Source organism: Cnephaeus nilssonii, assembly GCF_951640355.1.
Source record: "Cnephaeus nilssonii genome assembly, chromosome: 18".
Lineage (NCBI taxonomy): Eukaryota > Metazoa > Chordata > Mammalia > Chiroptera > Vespertilionidae > Cnephaeus > Cnephaeus nilssonii.
This window is the reverse complement of record NC_137089.1, coordinates 41006037-41023718: the sequence shown is the minus strand read 5'-3', so window position 1 is coordinate 41023718 and position 17682 is coordinate 41006037. Positions and strand designations below refer to the sequence as shown.

The 17682-nt window shown below is 48.6% G+C and overlaps 1 protein-coding gene and 1 pseudogene across 6 annotated transcripts in view; both read left to right on the top strand.

Moving 5' to 3' along the window:
• Positions 1 to 17682, top strand: part of STAU2 (staufen double-stranded RNA binding protein 2) — a 228320-nt gene that overhangs the window by 199055 nt on the left and 11583 nt on the right. The gene's annotated exons all lie outside the window — the stretch shown is intronic.
• Positions 5602 to 10982, top strand: LOC307114075 (small ribosomal subunit protein uS3-like; annotated as a pseudogene). Its single transcript has 2 exons — positions 5602 to 5716; positions 7990 to 10982. The product of its transcript is annotated as a small ribosomal subunit protein uS3-like (transcript).

The following is a 17682-nucleotide window of genomic DNA, read 5'->3' as shown; positions in this document are numbered from 1 at the left end:
AAAAGTGGCCAGTGCAAATTAAAGAACGACGTCAGGGCTGCAGGGATGTCATTAACACGTTCAAATATCAACATGTTTATTACATCAGAGAAGCAAAGATTTGGGAACCGCAAAGGACCTAGGCTTCGTTTGGTAAATGTGGTGATTCAGTACACCGTGTGTGATTTACTACTAAGTACACTTTTTCTGGAATACTCCTCAAATTTGAACTCTGTTTTTGAATGGCGGCACAATTGCATTTTGGGTAGGAATTTTCCTTATTTGAAAAGTCTAAGTGTTGTCATGGAGGAAATGTCAGTGGCTCTAATAATATGGAATGGGATTGGCCCAGGTGAGCCACACGTGAGTAATCGGGAGAGGATAATTATCAGGTAAGATGCAGGGGGGTGGCGGCTGCCTGAGACCGCCAGCCCTGGGCCTGCGCTCATCCTGCCTCTAAGGCTGTTTGGCCCCCTCCCCTTCCTGCCATGGGGAGCGTCTGCTCCCTCTCACGCCGACCCGACAAAACTTTGCTCTTTCATGTGTACATTTCCTAGTTCTGTACACCCTCCACGAAGCACAGACAGTGCTGTGCACTTGGGATGATTCAGAAGACACCTGACTGAATGCATGATGGATACCTCTGGGCAGGTTTCGGTTATTCTTTCTCTGTGTAATGCAAGATGAGAGGTTCCATTTCTTACCTGGATTAGTTTAGGCTCGCCTATTTTAAATGGGTCCTGCATAAAGCCCTCCACACCACCAGCTAGGGTCTGTTTTGAGTAGACCACACTTTACATTTTAGATCGCCGCTTTGTGCCTAATCTCATGCAGTTATGATGCCCTACTCAACTTTTAATTCAACAAAGCCCCATGGCAACAAGACTGAAATGCGTGCTGCTCACAGGTCTGAATATTGTAAGAGTATTTGTCTCGCTGTTGAGCCTGATCCTTCCTGACTTGGGCCTAGACATTGAAACCATATTTGTAGACTCTAAAAATAGCCAGTGAACTGTGACACCCTCAGATACTGAGACTCAGCTTCTCATCCATCTGTCCATCCACCCATCCATCCAATATTTATTGAATAGTCACTATATTTTGGGTTCTGTGTTGGTGCTAGGTAGATGAATACAACACCCCCCTTGCCCTTGAGTAGCTCGTGGCCTGGTGGGGTGTAGAGACACGGAGTCTCACATATCATCAGTGCAATAAAAATCTATAATGGGCTTATGGGCAATGCATTCTGAAAGTCCAAAAGACAGAAGGATTCATTCTCATGGAATCTGGGGAGCATTTTAGGGAAGAAATGACAGCTTAGCTGAATCTCACAGCATGAGTAGTTTTTTTAGGAGGAGACAGGCAGGAAGGGCCCTCTAGGCAGAGGGAACAGCCTAAGCAAAGCCACAGAACACTGCTGGGCCTGTCTCTGGGAGCGGTGAGGACCGCCTCCCGTTCCTGGTTTGGGCTGTGTCAGCCTGCCCTGACCTGTGGCGGCCCCGTAGCCCACTGGGAGCACTTGCCACACCCTCTACAGGTCGAGGGAGATCTAGTGAGAGACATCAGTGTCTGTTGAGGCTGGAGCGAGCCTCCTGGGCACACTGAGCTTTGGCTCCTGACCTATGGTTCTGGCTACTGAACCCTCCGCTCTAGCCACACAACCTCGAGAGTAGTGGTTGGACTAGAGACCAACACTGTTAAGTTCTCCAATTTGAGCCGCCTCTTTTCTCTGAACCTTCCCACGAGGAAACTTGCCCACCAGTAGAGAGCAGTGAGTCCAGCCTCCGCCCAAGCAGAGCAGGCAGTGGGCTTCATGACCTGCACCTTTGACCCCGGAGATGGGCCCAGGTGGCCCTTCTGCCTGCAGCAGGCATGTGTTTGGTGGCTTTGCACACGGGAGAACGAGAACTCCAGGGCCGTGCAGCAGACACTGTGTAGGATGACCTGGCTAAATGTTTCCATCTCCAGTTGAGACTGAACCCTACCTTGAAGCATGAGCTGGCTTGGAAGAGCCGCCCAAACCAACTCCTCTGCCGGCTTCATGGCCACCCACTTCCCAGCGCTAACAATCACAGACCTGTGCAGTCTGCCATGCTTCTTGGGTGTCATTGCCGCCCCCACCCCCCCCCCCACCCCCCTGCCCCGGGAGCACAGTCTCACTGCTGGCTCCTCTGTGAAGTCACTGAGTGGCGTTCTGTGTGTATCCATACACATCTTCACGCACATGTGGAACTTCCACAGCCCAGTTAGCGGACATGATACTGAATTGCCTGGGAAAGCCTGCCCCACTAGTCTTCTTGTCTCCTGTGCTCTCCGTCTTCTGTCTTTAAGGAGAAGTGTGACATGTTATTCAAATGTAGGACAGCATCCTGGACGGTTATTGCATTTGTTATGTTGAAGAAGAGAGTGGATGGGCCCATGATCGGCATGTGCTGTGGGTGCGGGTGACCCAGGACCCCATTCCTTTGGGTCCTAATCTCCACTGTCCTTCTCTGTCACCTCCACTGAGTTAGGTTTAGAAAAATAACGCTCCATACAGGTAAAACCAAACATCATATAAAGAAACCTTTTACTTCCATTTTTATGGTGATATTATCAACAACCATAAGTAGGAAGCATAAGGGATATAAGGAGAAAAGGGAAACCTTATGCACTGATAGTGGGAATGTAAATTGGTACAGCTTCTATGGTAAACATTGGAGATTCCTCAAAGAATTAAAAACAGAACTACCACATAATTTGGCAATTCCGGTTCTGGGTATTTATCTGAAGAAATAGAAGACACTATCTTTAATAGATATCTGCATCCCATGTTTATTGAAGCATTAGCTACAACAGCCAAGGCATGGAAACAACCTAAAGACCATGAACAGATGAATGGGTAAATAAAATGTGTAATGTATACATATGCAATGGAATATCATTCAGCCTTAATGAAGAAGGAAATCCTGTCATTTGCGAAAACATGGATGGACCTTGAAGGCATTATTCTAAGTGAAATAAGTTGGACAGAGAATGACAAATACTGTATGATATTACTTATGTGTGGAATCTAAAAAAAAAAAACAAAAAACAAAAAACACCTCAAATTGAATTCTTAGAGAACAGATTGGTGGTTATCAGAGGCAACAGGGGGAGGTTGGGGGTAAAATAGGTTTTAAAAAAAGAAGCATAAATAAATATGTGAGTTAAAAGAGTAGTTCCACTTAACATTTTTTTAAAATTAGGTCATATCTGCACATGAAATAGGCAACCAGATAATCTAAGATGAAATGTTATTCTTTAGGGTCCTGCAAATTTTAAACTTGTCCAGTGGGTGTTATGTCAGCGTTACCATTAAAGGTTTCGGCCTGTGAAGTAAAATGCAACTTCATGAAGGTGGGGCATCTTTTAAACTAGCGTGCAGCCCGAAGTGCTGAATGTGTAGTTGCTAATTTGGACTGGTGAACAGAATTCCTGTTTTATAGCTTATCCTATTGAGGAACAAATTTACTAACCTCCATTCTATAGATAGATTATTTATTAAGGATAATAGACTTTTCAGTAGTCTAAGGTTCTGGTGTTTTCTCTTAGGAAATGTATTTAGAATCAGATGGTCTTGAGTAAAAGGAAGGTCACGTTTAGTGGAAGTGCCCATTGGTTTTCTGGCGACGCATCCTGCGTGAAGGCAGGGAGCTCAGCCCTCTGGAACAGTGGCCGCTGGGGCAGGAGACGCATCTATTCAGGGGACTGGCATCCACCAGGGAGAGCGGGGCCTGACTCCTCTGACCCACCCCTGGGACATTTGCCTTCTTTTAAAAAGTTGTTGTTGTTTTTTAAAGGATACATGCCTAATCAATAGCTTTGTGTCTTTCAGGAGATGTTGTACTTTGTGTTACCAAACAATTTCTTTTAAAAAATATATATATATATATTTTATTGATTTTTTTTTACAGAGAGGAAGGTAGAGGGATAGAGAGTTAGAAACATTGATGAGAGAGAAACATCGATCAGCTGCCTCCTGCACACCTCCTACTGGGGATATGCCCACAACCAAGGTACATGCCCTTGACCGGAATCGAACCTTGGACCTTTCAGTCCGCAGGCCGACGCTCTATCCACTGAGCCAAACCGGTTAGGGCCCAAACAATTTCTTATTGGTATAAAATGGGGAAGAAATCTACCTACCCTAAGAATTCATTCCCTCTTAAAAGAAAAAAAAGTTTCTCCTTCCAATTTCTAAAACGAGCTATCCACTTTCAAACTGGTTTATCTACTCAGGCCTCGAAGCACCCAGGCTGTGACAAGCCCCGGTGCCAGTATCCATCATCTTGGTTTGGGCAGCAAAGTGCCTCTTGGTTTCTCCCAGGCAGCACTCAGAATCTAAAGAGCATGTTTTGAGAATGTGTTTGCACCTTCGGCGGAGCTGCAGAGCGCAAATGAGATGAATCCTGAGCAAAAAAAGGAGGGTACATGCTTCTGGAGTCACGGAAAATGCCGAGTGATAGAGTTTGCACCGGTGGTTCCCAGCGTGGGGCACATGCCCCACAGGGGGGCAGTTTGACTTTTAAGGGGGCCAATTCGAGAATGAGTTATTAACAGTGAATTTTTTTGCATTTCTTATGGTTCTAGGGGACTCATATACACTATATAAATATATATTGTGACATATTTATGCATTTCAGTTTTCATATGTTTTGAAACTATTTGCTATTTTTTCATATCACTTCATATTATTACTATTTTTAAACAATTTTTTAGTGATTTCTTCCTCAGTATTTCAGCTGTCCTTTCGTCCTTTTATTTTTCTCTTTCATGGACGCCATGTTCTTTGGAAGCTTGTTTAGACCAAGTTAATGGCCTTTTAGGCTTCCTCTACGTGAATAGGAGTGCACTTTAAATAATAAGAATTATATGTCATGAGGAGAGGGCATCAGGATTTCAGAGATGCTTAGGTGGGGCATGGCCAAAAATGGTTGGGAACCACTGGTTTACACGCTTGCTCAGATTTATATGTTTGGGATGAATAGTTATCAGCAGTGGTTCATGAATATACATGCTACATTATAGGTGAATTTTGCCTCTCTGGAAATACGTTTCCCTTTTACAATAATTGCTAGCCTCTGTTTTAAAAAGGTCATAGGTGTGTCTTTTTTTAAAACTAACTTTTCTGCTTTGTCATCACATTTTAAAGGTAAGATATAGAGATTACATGTTTGCTGAGAAACCTGCAGCGATGAGTCTTATCTTTGAGGATTATTCCTGCTCTTTGGCAATCTTTCCTTAAATGTGCCGAGTTAGAGTCATTTACTAGCCACAGAGACAGAATGCATTAGGTTGTAACAGCAGAGCTAAATTAAAAACTCAGTAACTTGGAACGAATGGACCCCTCATTTCATTTCCAAGCTGAAATCCCGGTTGCATTTTATTGTTTCTCAGCCTTTCTTTCTGCAAGCCATCCATCCACCCACTTCCTCCTGGCTCCTTTGAGCTTTGAACCGCACCTTTACGGCGCCATAAATCCCCACGGCACCGAGGGGCGCTGTCACTGGCGTTCTTTGCTTTGGAGCCAGAGGTGTCTGTCTTTGAAGACATCTTTACAATACTTCGAATTCACTCCGCAAAGCGATACCCAGCCGGACGATGGAAAACATCAATCTGAAAAACGTGGTTTGGCTTTCGTCTCGGGATGGAAAGGAAAAGTGGCCCGTGTTGCGCGTGTGGTTCCGTGGGGGAAAACTCCCTTTCTCGTACTCGGGTACCTTTGTTTGGGGCAGAGCCCCCGAGGGCAGGAGGTGGAGAGAAGAGCCAGGCTGCCCTCACCCACCTGGAGACCAGGGGCCATGTTCAAGGTATTGTCACAGGGGAAACGGTCAGGGTCATAACGTTGTCAGTGAAATGCACTCTCTGTGGGATGCCCGGCGGGAGAAAGCGAAAAGCCTCAGCCGAGGGGGGGACCAGGACCTGGCCCGGTGGCCCCGAGCAGCCTGCACATGGCCCCGGTGAGCTGCCCACAGCCAGTGCCCGGCCCCTGGGTCTGCCAGGGAGCTGCTGTCACGCTGGGGCGGGAGGCTGGGTGAGATGGGGCTCTTCCTCGAACCTAGAACTTCTAGGCCCATCTGTGGGCGGCCACGTCCCTCGGGTCTGGCCTCACTCCCGCACCCAGCCCCGCGCTGCCTCCTGCAGAAGCCGATCCTTCAGAGGAATTTGTTTTCCAAGCTCTGAAAACAAAATTACTGGGAGGGTAAGAGAAAACCCAAGCCTCCAGTCCTTGGGCAGCACGCCACCAAGCTCCTTGAACTCCAGCCCTGGGGTTTTGTGTCCCTTTGAAATAGACCCGGTTTGGGTTGAACCTGCACTTCCTAGCATCTGGAGAAGAGGAGGAAGAATCCACTATTTTTAAAAGGAACTTTCTGGAAAGCGTACAAGACCTGATAATTAAAAAAATAAAAAGCAAGCCCTCAGCTGCACAAACAGCCCTTGTTCTCGGCCAGTGAAGGTCTGTCAGGGGTGCCCACCTTCCTCTCCCCGAGAAGAGCAATTAAGGAGACCAGGAAGCATCGCCGGGTCGGGTCTGTTTTCTAGCAAAGCCTTTTCCATCGCCCGCTTTGATCTAGCTGCGGGTGTGGGAGGGGAGCGCCGGCCGCCCGCCCAGGCCCGGCCCCCGGCCCTGTTTGCAGGCACTGTGCTGGGGTAGCGTTTTCTCCCTCTCGACGTGTTTTTTTGAATCGGCGTGTACACATCTGTCTTTATACCCAGCCGCTTTCCTGCCCCAAACAAGTTCTCTGCGAGTTTCCCCAACCGAGCTCAGTGGGATCTCTGTCAGCTGCAAGATTTATGTCAGCTTGTTCAGCCCTGAGAACTGTTCCTTCGGCTCGCCACATCTGGATTTAATTGCAAAGACATTAAGTGCACTGCAAAAGCATGTTTGAGGGCAGTGCTTTATAGACACCCCGGCTGAAGGAGCGGAGGGCTGTAGGTTCGCGTGGGACGAGCCAAGACAGCGTCGCAGAAGCAGAAAGCACGGGGTTCTGCAAGGGCCGCTGGGAAGGAGGCCGTCCTGTTCGAGGACCATCGCACTGATCCGGCTGCTTCGGGAGAGAAGGGTGCCGAGGTGCCTGCCAGCCGCAGGCTTTGTCTGGCAGCACATGGCACCCACACAGGGATAACCGGGGTGTTTTCACGGACGGTTTCGTGGGCCACCTTGTGTGCTGGCATTGGGGCGTGTAACACACAGACGTCTCAGGGGCGCTGGAGGCTGGTTGGTAACTGCAGATGCCGTCAGCTTCTGGCCTCACCGGCCCCTCGGGTGGTGCGAGAGTCCCGGGGCGGCCACCACACCCTGCGTGTCTCAATACATAACAATAGAGGCATCCAGTCCGCTTGGAGCAAAGACAGAACACACACTTACTGGTACTTGTGTGACTGGAGCAGAATCCCTCCCTCCGCAGCCCTCTCCCGGCTTTGCACACACGGGCAGGTTTTGAAGAAACACGTCCCAGGCCGAGGGCAGAGGGGTCCTTGCCAGGATCAGCGTTACGTAAATGGTGTGTGCGTTTTCCGACCCAAAAGGGTAACGACAGGAGAAGCTGTCATCCTGGGAACAGCGATGTTGCTTTTATCTGTATTATATTGTGAAGCCCTGAACTTCCTAGAGCGGCTGAGACGGATTCTCTGCCGTCCGAGCCCCCAAAGGGCTTATTATTGGAGGGTAAATGGGGATTTCGTTTCCTGCGTTTGAGCTCATCTCATCCATGGCCTTCCTTATCAGGGGCTCTTACCCACTTTTTTAAAATACGCTTTTGTTGATTGTTAGAGAAGAAGGGAGAGGGAGAGAGAGATAGGAACATCAATAAAGAGAGAGAAACCTCATCGATTGGCTGGGTCCTGCACGCCTCCTCCTGGGGATCAAGCCCGCAACCTGGCACGTGCCCTGACCTGGAATAGAACTAGGGCGACCTCTTGGTTTCTGGGTCGACGCTCAACCACCGGGCCATACCGGCTGGGCTGGGACTTTTAACCTTTTTTGAGCCACGGACCCTTTTGGCAATCTGGTGAAACCTCCGGACCTCTTCCCAGAAGAATGTTTTAACCTACATAAAATAAAAACACATAAGATTTCAAAACGTTACATTGAAATCAATTATCAGAATATTCTAAGAATTAGTTTGTGCTTTCCTTTGGCCAACGCACGGCAGCAAGATGGCATCTTCAAAGCTGAACTGAACGAGTTTCTCACTCGGGAGCTGGCTGAGGATGGCTACTCCGGAGGTGAGGTCCGGGTCGCACCAAACAGGACAAATGATTGCTTTGGCCTCCAGGACGCAGACTGTTCCTGGGGAGAAGGGCTGCCGTGGTTCCGAAGAGGTCTGGCTGCCCCGAGGGCAGCGCGGGGCTTTCCGCTGAAAAGGCGGCCACGGGAGGTCTGTGTGCCGTGGCCCCGGCAGAGCCTCTGGTTACAAACGCCTCGGAGGCCTCGCTGTGCGGGGGCCCGCTGCGGTGTGCTGCGGTTCATCGGGGACCGTGGGGCCGAAGGCTGCGAGGTTGTGGTGTCTGGGGAGCTCCGAGGGCGGAGGGCTGAACCCATGAAGGTTCTCGATGGTCTGGTGATCCTCCTATTTGACACGGCGTGCGCCGTGGGCCGCTCAGGCGAGGTGTGCGGGCATCAAAGTGAAGATCACGCTTCCTTGGGACCCAAGTGGTGAGATAGGCCCGAAGAGGCCGCTGCCTGACCATGGGAGCATCGTGGACCCCAAAGACGAGATACTGCCCACCACCCCGTCTCGGAACAGGAGGGCAGAAGGCCAGAGCCGCCTGCCAGGCCCCAGCCAGTACCCGCAGCAGCACAGGGTCTCCCTGGCAGCTGGATCTGGAGTCTGGATGTGGCTCTATAAAGACCTTTAATAAAATCTTTTTAAAAGAAAGAAAAAAAAAGAATTCGTTTGTGCGGTAGCAGGAAATGAGTTTATTAGCACACTGCCTCGTTCTAGCAGATGGTCCAATATCTATATTTCTAATATACTTCCAGTGTTTCTAATAATATGCCTAAAAAGTGCTAAGTTTCTGTTAGGTGTAATATACATAAAAAAAATGTAATGTCTCCCCTGTTAAATTCCCAGAGCCCCTAAATCCGCGGAGCCAAAGCGAACCCCTGGCTTGGTGAGGATGCCCATCTAGCCGGCAGCCCCTGGCCTGCGGGAGCCTCGGCCAGACTGAGGGACTGGTCCTCTGCCCACCTGTGGCCCTCCCTGCAGCCCTGCTGGGAAGGTGCGTCTCCTTGGAGGTTGGGGAGGGTGCCCAGGGTCAGGTCAGAGCAGGGAGCAGTGGGGGATGCCCCCAAAAAGCCTCTCTGCACCCTAATCAGTCAGCCCTTCCAGGCCTCATAGGCCAAAGACAGAGAAGGCGTCTGCCTGAGTCAGGTAAGAGCTGGGGAAGATCAGGTCCGTTCTGCCGTCTCCTGACCAGTCTCCCTGCCGCCCGCAAACAGCTCAGAAAACACCTCTGAGCGAGCTGCTGCCCTGGTTGAAGGCCCCGTGTGGCTAGAGTCCTTCCTCTCTGAAATGACACCCCGGTCCTTGTTATAGGCTGACGGGTGTCCCCCCAGATCTGAGTGGTGAAGCCCTCACCCCCTCCAGGACCTCAGAGTGTGACTGTCTTCAGAGATTGGGCCTTTAAAGGGCTGATTACGTTGAAATGAGGCCGTTACGATGGGCGCTAAACTAATCTGACTGCTGTTCTTACAAGAAGAGCTTAGGGCACAGAGAGGGACTCCAGGGATGTGCACACACACAGCAAAGCCAAGGAGAGAAGCCTCCGCAGAAACTAACCCCGGGCACCTTGATCTCGGACTTCCCGCCCCCAGACTGGAGCGAATACTTTTCTGTTGGTTAAGCCCCCAGCCTGTGGTGTTTTGTTATGCAGCCTGAGCGGACTGATACAGGCCTCTGGGGCTACCCCCCCATCTCCCCAGTTTCCTGAGAGGACGGGCCCGGCCTGCGCTGACCACTCCAGGAACTCGGCACACGCCGTTGCTCATGCACACTTCTCAGCCCAGGGCCTGCCACACCACACCCTGGCCTGTGTGCCTTTGTCCCACCGGGTAGGGGCGACCTCTGCTCATCCCTTCCCAAAGCTCGGGCAGCACCTCCCCCAAGTCCCTCCCCGAGCACCCTCCAGGCCTGCACGGCAGGTGCCACAGTGCACGTCTCTGTGCTGCCCCCTCGCCCAGGGCCGCTCCGGGAGGGACAGATCTTTCCTTGGTCTTTGTGTTCCCAGAGCCCCGCACTTGGCACGGGGCCTGGCATTCGGCATGACGTAGGTATCGGATGAACAAATACATGTAGCCATCCCTCCAGCCAGACTGCCCAACTCCAACATGGGAAACAGATAATCTGGGTTCAAGGCCAGGACGGGCTGTTTACCAAGTCTGTGACCTCAGAAGAAGAGTCCATGACCTCCTGAGATGCCAGGTCCCGAGCCAACTGTGGGCGCAGGTCCAGGGCCATGTTTCTCAGCCCTGTTAGGACCTGTGTTCTCCTCTTAGCAAATGTGGAAGGAAAAGCTATATGGGACTTTCCCCTGCAAATGACCCCTGACCCTTGAATTCCATAAGCCAGGTGATGTTGCCAACCCTTACTTTCTCTTGTTTAAAACTCACTGGGAGGGAGAGGACGACGTTGGCACCACGCTGTTGTAGAATTACAGTTTCAGAATTTTGCCCAGGGTCGGCCTTGGAAAGAGCTTGGCTCTTTGCATCTGGGCTAGTCCAGTGTAAGCCAAACTAGAATTGGCTGGGGATGGGTCTATGGTGGGAGCAAGGAAGAGGGAGGAACGGCCGAGAGCCTGACCCAGCACGGCACGGCCGTCTTGGAGGGGCTGTTAACAGTTGGCAATGTCAGAAATGTAGATTTCTTTTATGGGCGTATTGAGGTGTGTCTACATGGATGTATGTAGATAGTCTATTAGTCGGGACTGGCTCAGTAATTATGGCACAGCAGCAGGCCCTTGGGCCCGCATCGGTCACCTCTGGCAACTAGGGGTGCGGGGGGCCATCCTTGCTCTCCCTCGTTAACCATTCCATCCTGGGGCATGTTAACGTAAAAGCAATTATTAGACCCAATTCTGCCAAACACAGAACGTTCTTTCAATAAACAGATGCAAAACTTTTTATACAGCCTGTTCTGTGAGTTCAGGGAAACTCGTCTCTGGCCTTAGCCGCGCCAGCGGGTTCAGACCAGGACAGATCCATCAACGTGCAGACCTCCAGGTGGCCATGTCCCTGCGGGAAGTGGGTGACAGAGGACAGCAGCTCTTCAAACCTCCGGGGCCGCGGCTGAGGTGTCAGGCTTCTAGGATCACCGGGCCTCATTCTTCAGTAACGTCAGGGAGGTGGTCCGGATCATCCTAAGCACACCCCTGGTCTGGAGCACCGCCTACTTTACCAACAGCAATGCCATTTCCAATGTTCCTGATGCTGTAAGAGAGGCAGAGCTGGGCCGGGCCGGGGATTCCAGAATCTCACAGCTACGGCCCATAGCCAAGGTCAGCCCACTCTCAGAGTGGAGAGAGACAGGGAATCGTTAGAGACTCAAACTCGAGTTAAACGCGTGTGCGTTGTGGGGGGTTCAGTGGAGATGCACACACACAGGGTGAGCTCCCGCTCTGCTAGGTTCTGGGTATAAGAACACAAGTGAGAAGAAACGGCCTATAGCTTCGTAAAGCTCCACCTCAACCGGGGTAGCCAGGCAAACAGGTAATGTTAGCATTACGTAGAAAGTACTAGGTGCCGCCCTAGCTGGTGTGGCTCAGTGGATAGAGCGTCAGCCTGCGGACTGAAGGGTCCCGGGTTCGATTCCCGTCAAGGGCACATGCCCGGGTTGCAGGCTTGATCCCCAGTAGGGGGCGTGCAGGAGGCAGCTGATCAATGATTCTCTCTCATCATTGATGTTTCTGTCTCTCTCCCTTCCTCTCTGAAATCAATAAAAATATATTAAAAAAAAAAAAAAAAAGAAAGTCCTAGGTGTCCGCATAGAACAGACACTTGGCCCAAGTAAAAGCCTTGGCTGGTTTCCCGAAGGTGTCTGAGCTGGATCTGAAAGTGAACGTCAGCGAGGTTCAGAAAGGTAGGGAGGTCCTGGGCTTCCTAGTCTCACCTCTTCCTGCTCCCCCCCGCGCCCCCCCCCATCACTCACCCTTGGCAGCCAGTAATCTGTCCCCCATCTCTTTGCTTTGGTCACTTTGAGAATGTGACATAAACGGAATCGTATAGTGAGGGGCCTTTTGCAGTTGGCTCTCTCCACTCGGCCTAAAGCGCGGGAGGGCCACCAAGTTGTGTGTAGCCATCGTTCCTCCCTTTCTGCTGCTGAGTGGTCTTCCCTGGCTCCGTGGTATGGGTGTATCATGGTTTAATGTGGTGGGAGATTCTGGTTGTTTCCAGTTTTTAGCGATTACAGATAAAGCCGCTGTGAACATTTCTGAGCAGGCTGAGTGTGCACATCAGTTCTCTGTTTCTCTGGGTGAAAGGACCGAGAGTGTGACGCCTGGGTTGTAAAGTTTACATTGTAGTTTTTTTATGAAACTGCCAAGCTCTTTCCCAGAGTGGCGGGGACATTTTACATTCCCATCAGAAGGGTAGGAGAGAACCAGCTTCTCTGAACCGTCCCCAGCATTGGGTGGCGTTGCCACTCTGTATCTGCGCTGGTTTACAGGTTTGTGGTGATGCTGCGGTCTGAAAGGCAGGTGATGTTGAGCATCTTTTTATGTGTCTATTTGCCATCGCCAATCCTCTTTACTGAACTGCCTTTTTCTGCCCTGGGCCCGTCCTCCTAGTGGGTTGTTTGCTTCTTACTGTTGAGTTTTGAGAGTTCTTTCTAGATTGTAGGTGCTAGTGCTCTGTCAGATATGACGTCTGTCACTTGTTTTTTCATTCTCTTACAGGATCATGAACAAAACGAGGTTTTTAAAGAAATTTTTTTAGAAAAGGAATAAGGCTGTTTACTGGCTCAGTTTCTTTTCTTTCTTTTTTTTTTCTGCCTCAGTTACTTACTTAGGATTTAGGGTGAATCTTACCCCAGTCTGACTGGAGGTGGGGTGCAGACTCCACAGAAACCCCTGTCTTTGTTGTCTCTGATATTCTCACGGGCTCTTCCTGCTTTGAGTGAAACCAAATGGGCACAGAAAGATTAAGGTTCTAGATTTTTATAAAGTCCTATACTCCTAGTTATTTCCCTATAACTTCTGACTTCTTTCTTTCTCAGTGGATAAGGAAGTTGGTTTGTCCTTAATGAAGATTTAGTTCTTTTTTTGTTTTGTTTTGTTTTGTCAACCCACACCCAAGGACATTTTTTCCATTGATTTTTTTTTTTTTTTTTTTTTTTTTTTTTTAGAGTGAGAAAGAGAATGGAAGGGAGGGATGGAGGGAGAGAAAGAGAGAAACATCAATGTGAGATGTCGGGCCTCCTGCACATGCACCTGCAACCCTTCAGTGCATGGCCAGCATTCTAACCACTGAACAACACTTTGTCTTTTAAGAACCCAGCCTCTCCCTCCCCCACCAGAGTGCAAAGGGCTGAGAACTGTCCTGTGAAGGCATCTTGCATGAAGACACTATGAGAATGCTGTAGGCGCTACAGTTACCAATACAAATAAGGTTCAGCCTGCTTTATTCTGGGGACTCACAGTTTAGTGTGGGGAGACAGATGTGCAGATGCCTTAGCAAGTGAGTGCAATAACACGGTGTCACTTGTGGTAGAAACTAATGACTCACCCCCCACCTGCGTCCTCTTTTTCTCAGCTCACAGCCAGACTTGGTTACCCAACCTGGAATTTGGGGGAGGGGGCAGGGAGCGGTCATGGAGTTAGGTGTAGTCTTGTCACTGGGTGTAGGCATGTCAATAGAGTATGAAGGCTTCTAGTCCTTATTCATAAACTCCTCCCACACACTATCTTCCATTTTATTTTCCCATCCACTGGCTGAATGGAGAGGACCATAATGCTGGCCTAGAGGAGGGCAGAGTCACAAGATGGAAAGGGTCTGGGTCCCTGATTGACCAGGGACCACTGCCCAGGAACAAACATGCTGTTGAGCTTTCCCTGAGCATTGAGATTCTGGGGTATTTGTTTAGCAATTCACTTACCTTGGCTAACACACAGAAATCCTAAGTCCCTACTCCATTCCAGATACAGGAAGGCTTCATAGAGGAGGTCCCTCATCCCACATTGCATCTCAGATACCATAAATACGACTTACTCTTACTGATCAGGGTATTGCCTTCTTACTTTTTGTGCATGTACTCAGTCATTAATTTTTCTCTTTTGAAATGTTGGTTACCATTATTTGGCTAACAATACTAGTTACACAAAGGACGATAGTGACATGCTATCAAATTCTAAAAAGCTTATTGCTTTTAGCACCTGCCCCTCTTTCAGCAAATCCTTCTGGCCTTTTGATAACTTAATTCATATTCTTTCCACATATTTATCCAAAAGGCAGCCTTTAAGTTCTGGCACGGTCACCCACTCGCCCTCCTCAGCTTTGATACCACCAGATGCTAGAGGGAAAACATTTGCGATATGCCTACAATCTATTTCAATATATAATTCTATCCAATTGAATGTCAGGCATTTCTAAAGAATGCTGCTGGCTGGTATAATGTCCCTTTCCCAAGTTCAGGTTTTGATTTGAAATTGCATATTGGAATGCCTCATGTTGCAATTTGCCCCAAATTTATAAAGCTATCACAGATTCTCTCTCCTATCTATCTTGCCCCTTAAAAGATTAACCAGTAAGAATGCAGTTTAACATGATATCATCAGAAAGAAAAAGAAGAAAATCTGCTTTTGAAAGGGAATGTACCCGCAGGCAAAAAAAGAATTCTCTGTCTCATAATACATGTTGGGAACTGCCAGTTGTCATGTTACAGCTTAAGAAAGGATTAGGGTTCCATCACTGACAGTCCTGTGAATCCTTATAATTTCCATCTTCATCTGCAGCCAAGCAATTAGGGGGAAAAAAAACCACCCTGTGTTTGGATACATTAGAATGTGTTAACATCTTACAACATGAGCCATTTCTTGAAACAACTTAGGAGAAATTTTTACTAAAGTATTTGGCAGACCCAAAGCATATCCCCAAAAGTATACTAAATAATTTCTGATTTGGGGCTGAAGATATGAGAAGGGGACCATTTGTGATCATAATTATTTAAACAAAATAATTGTCTTTCTTTGATTATATTGTCTTAATGAAGATATTCTTAAGAAATCAGGATACCAGGTGTGTGTGTGTGTGTGTGTGTGTGTGTGTGTGTGTGTGTGTGTGTTTGAGGTGGTTAACTATAGATTTAAAAAATTACTTTCAATGGAGTTTCTAAATATTACCAAATGAAGTGTGATATATATTACTAGTGATGTGCTTCTCTTTCCATTGTTATGAGCAAAAGAAGATAGTTTACATCTTGAATTCTGAAGTGACTTTTCATTTCTGTTAGTTTGAAAATATTAAGACTTTCTAGAAAAAAATTAAAGTTGATTCCAATAAAATTGTTTCCAAAGTTGTAATACTATAATTGGCATGAATTAAATTTACAACATATGAAACCTACCATGCCATTTAACTTTCTTCATTTGAAAAACCATTTAGCAGTTACTTTCTCCAGCTCAATAATTAATCTTTAATCATTAAATGAATGGTTACTTCTAGGTTTCAATGAATGGGGACAATGATCTCCCTAATTTCCATAGGAAACTTCTGAGAATGAATAAAACTCAGAGGTAGCTAGATATTCTTGAAAATGGTTGCTCTTTTTAATCATTCATTAAATTTTTTTTTTAGTCATTCCATCAGTAAGTATTTATTGAGCCTGTATTACTCTGGGTGTTGAGTATTTAGCAATGAACAAAACAGACACAGCTCTGCCCTCATGGAACTCACATTCTGTTGGGCCACATGGACAATAAACTTGTAAATGGATAAATATATAATAAAATGTTAGGGACACTAGCACTAAAACTTAGGCAGTGTGAGGAGCTGTGAGAATGTCAGGCCAAGAGTGGGTGGTGCAGTTGGTTTAAGTCCAGTGGGGGTGGCGAGGGGTGACATCTGGATGAAGCGAGGGCCAGCCGCATGGAGAACTCGGAGAAGAGCCCCAGTTCTAGGGAAAAGCGTATGAAAGTCCCTGAGACAGGAATGAGTCGGGGTCTTCAAAGAGCAAAGAGGCTTGGGGGAGTGTGGGAGATGGCGAGACTGGAGCTGTAGACGGGGTGGGGTCACATAGGCCTCCGGGGCCCAAGTCAGAAATTGGAGTTCTGTTCTAAGACCAATGAGAAGCCAGTGGAGGGTTTAGAGCAGGGCTGGGACCTGTCCTTCCCCTCCCACTCCATCTCTGGATGTATTCGGAGGAGAGGCTTTAAGGGCCAGGGGCAGCCACAGGTTGGCGAGTTGGGAAGCTACGGCGTGAGTCTTGCTGAGAAATGACGGTAACTTGGGCTCGGCTGGCCGCAGAGCAGGTGGTGAGCAGTTAGGTTCTGGATGCATTTCAAAGAAGAGACAACAGCACTCACTAATGGCTTGACGTGGGAGGTGAGAGAGAAAAGAAGTGAGCGAGGTTGATTACTAGGAATTTTTGCCTGAGCAACTGATGGAATGAGAGTTCCATTTCCCGGGGGAGAAGTGGAGTCTGTGTGAGGTCTACACAGGAGGTGCCCGGGAACCCCCACTTGGGAGGACCCCACAACAGGGGCTTTGCCCAAGACTTTCAAGGTGGCACATCCTGGAATGGAGGACCAGAGCAGGCCTCTTCTACCTGCAGGTGAAGCACTGGCCAAGCTCAAAGGTGACAGAAGCCAAAGTCCCAAGGACTTAGGTTTCGAGGAGACGGTAACTATCCCCTGTATTCCTGGGAGGTAAACCGTGGGGCAGGAGAGCCTTCTCTCACATGGCTACATACAGCCCAGCCCTGTGCATCCCATGGCATAGTGACCACAGAGCCCGCAGGTGGGGGTGTAAGAGGAGGAGAGAGAACCTCGATGGAGAGAGGCTTTGGCGATGCCTGCAGTGGGATGTTGGGCGCAACAGAGAAAGATGTGTACTAAAAGCCCTCATGTATTGGCTCAGTGGTTGAGCATCAACCTATGAACCAGGAGGTCACAGTTCAATTCCTGGTCAGGGCACATGCTGGGCTGTGGGCTCCATCCCTAGTAGGGGGCGTGCAAGAAGCAGCTGATCAATGATTCTCATCATTGATGTTTCTATCTCTCTCTCCCTCTCCCTTCTTGTCTGAAATCAATAATATATATATTTAATATAAACATATATATTTAAAGCCCTTATGTATTAAACACCATTGTATGAGCCAGGCATTAACCCCTCGGACAATCCAGTGCAATAAGTGGTGTAGTCTCCGGCTTACAGGTGATGAGAAGGAGGCTCAGGGAGTTACAGGAACTTGCATGAAGACACGCAGCTGGTCTGCCGTCCAGCTGGCACTTTCATCTGGGCCTGACCACACTCCAAATGCCATGCCCCTTCCCCTTCCTTGCCCAGATGACAGGGAGAGTGTATTAGTTTTATCTTGCTGCTATAACACAACGCTAATGTATCACCTCAGAGCTGGTCCGAAGTCAGACCGGGAGGGGTCTCCCTGGGCTAAAAGCAAGGTGTCAGCAGTTCTTGGAGGGGAGGGGCGTCTGGGAGCAAATTGATCTTGCCTTTCCCAGCTCCTAGAG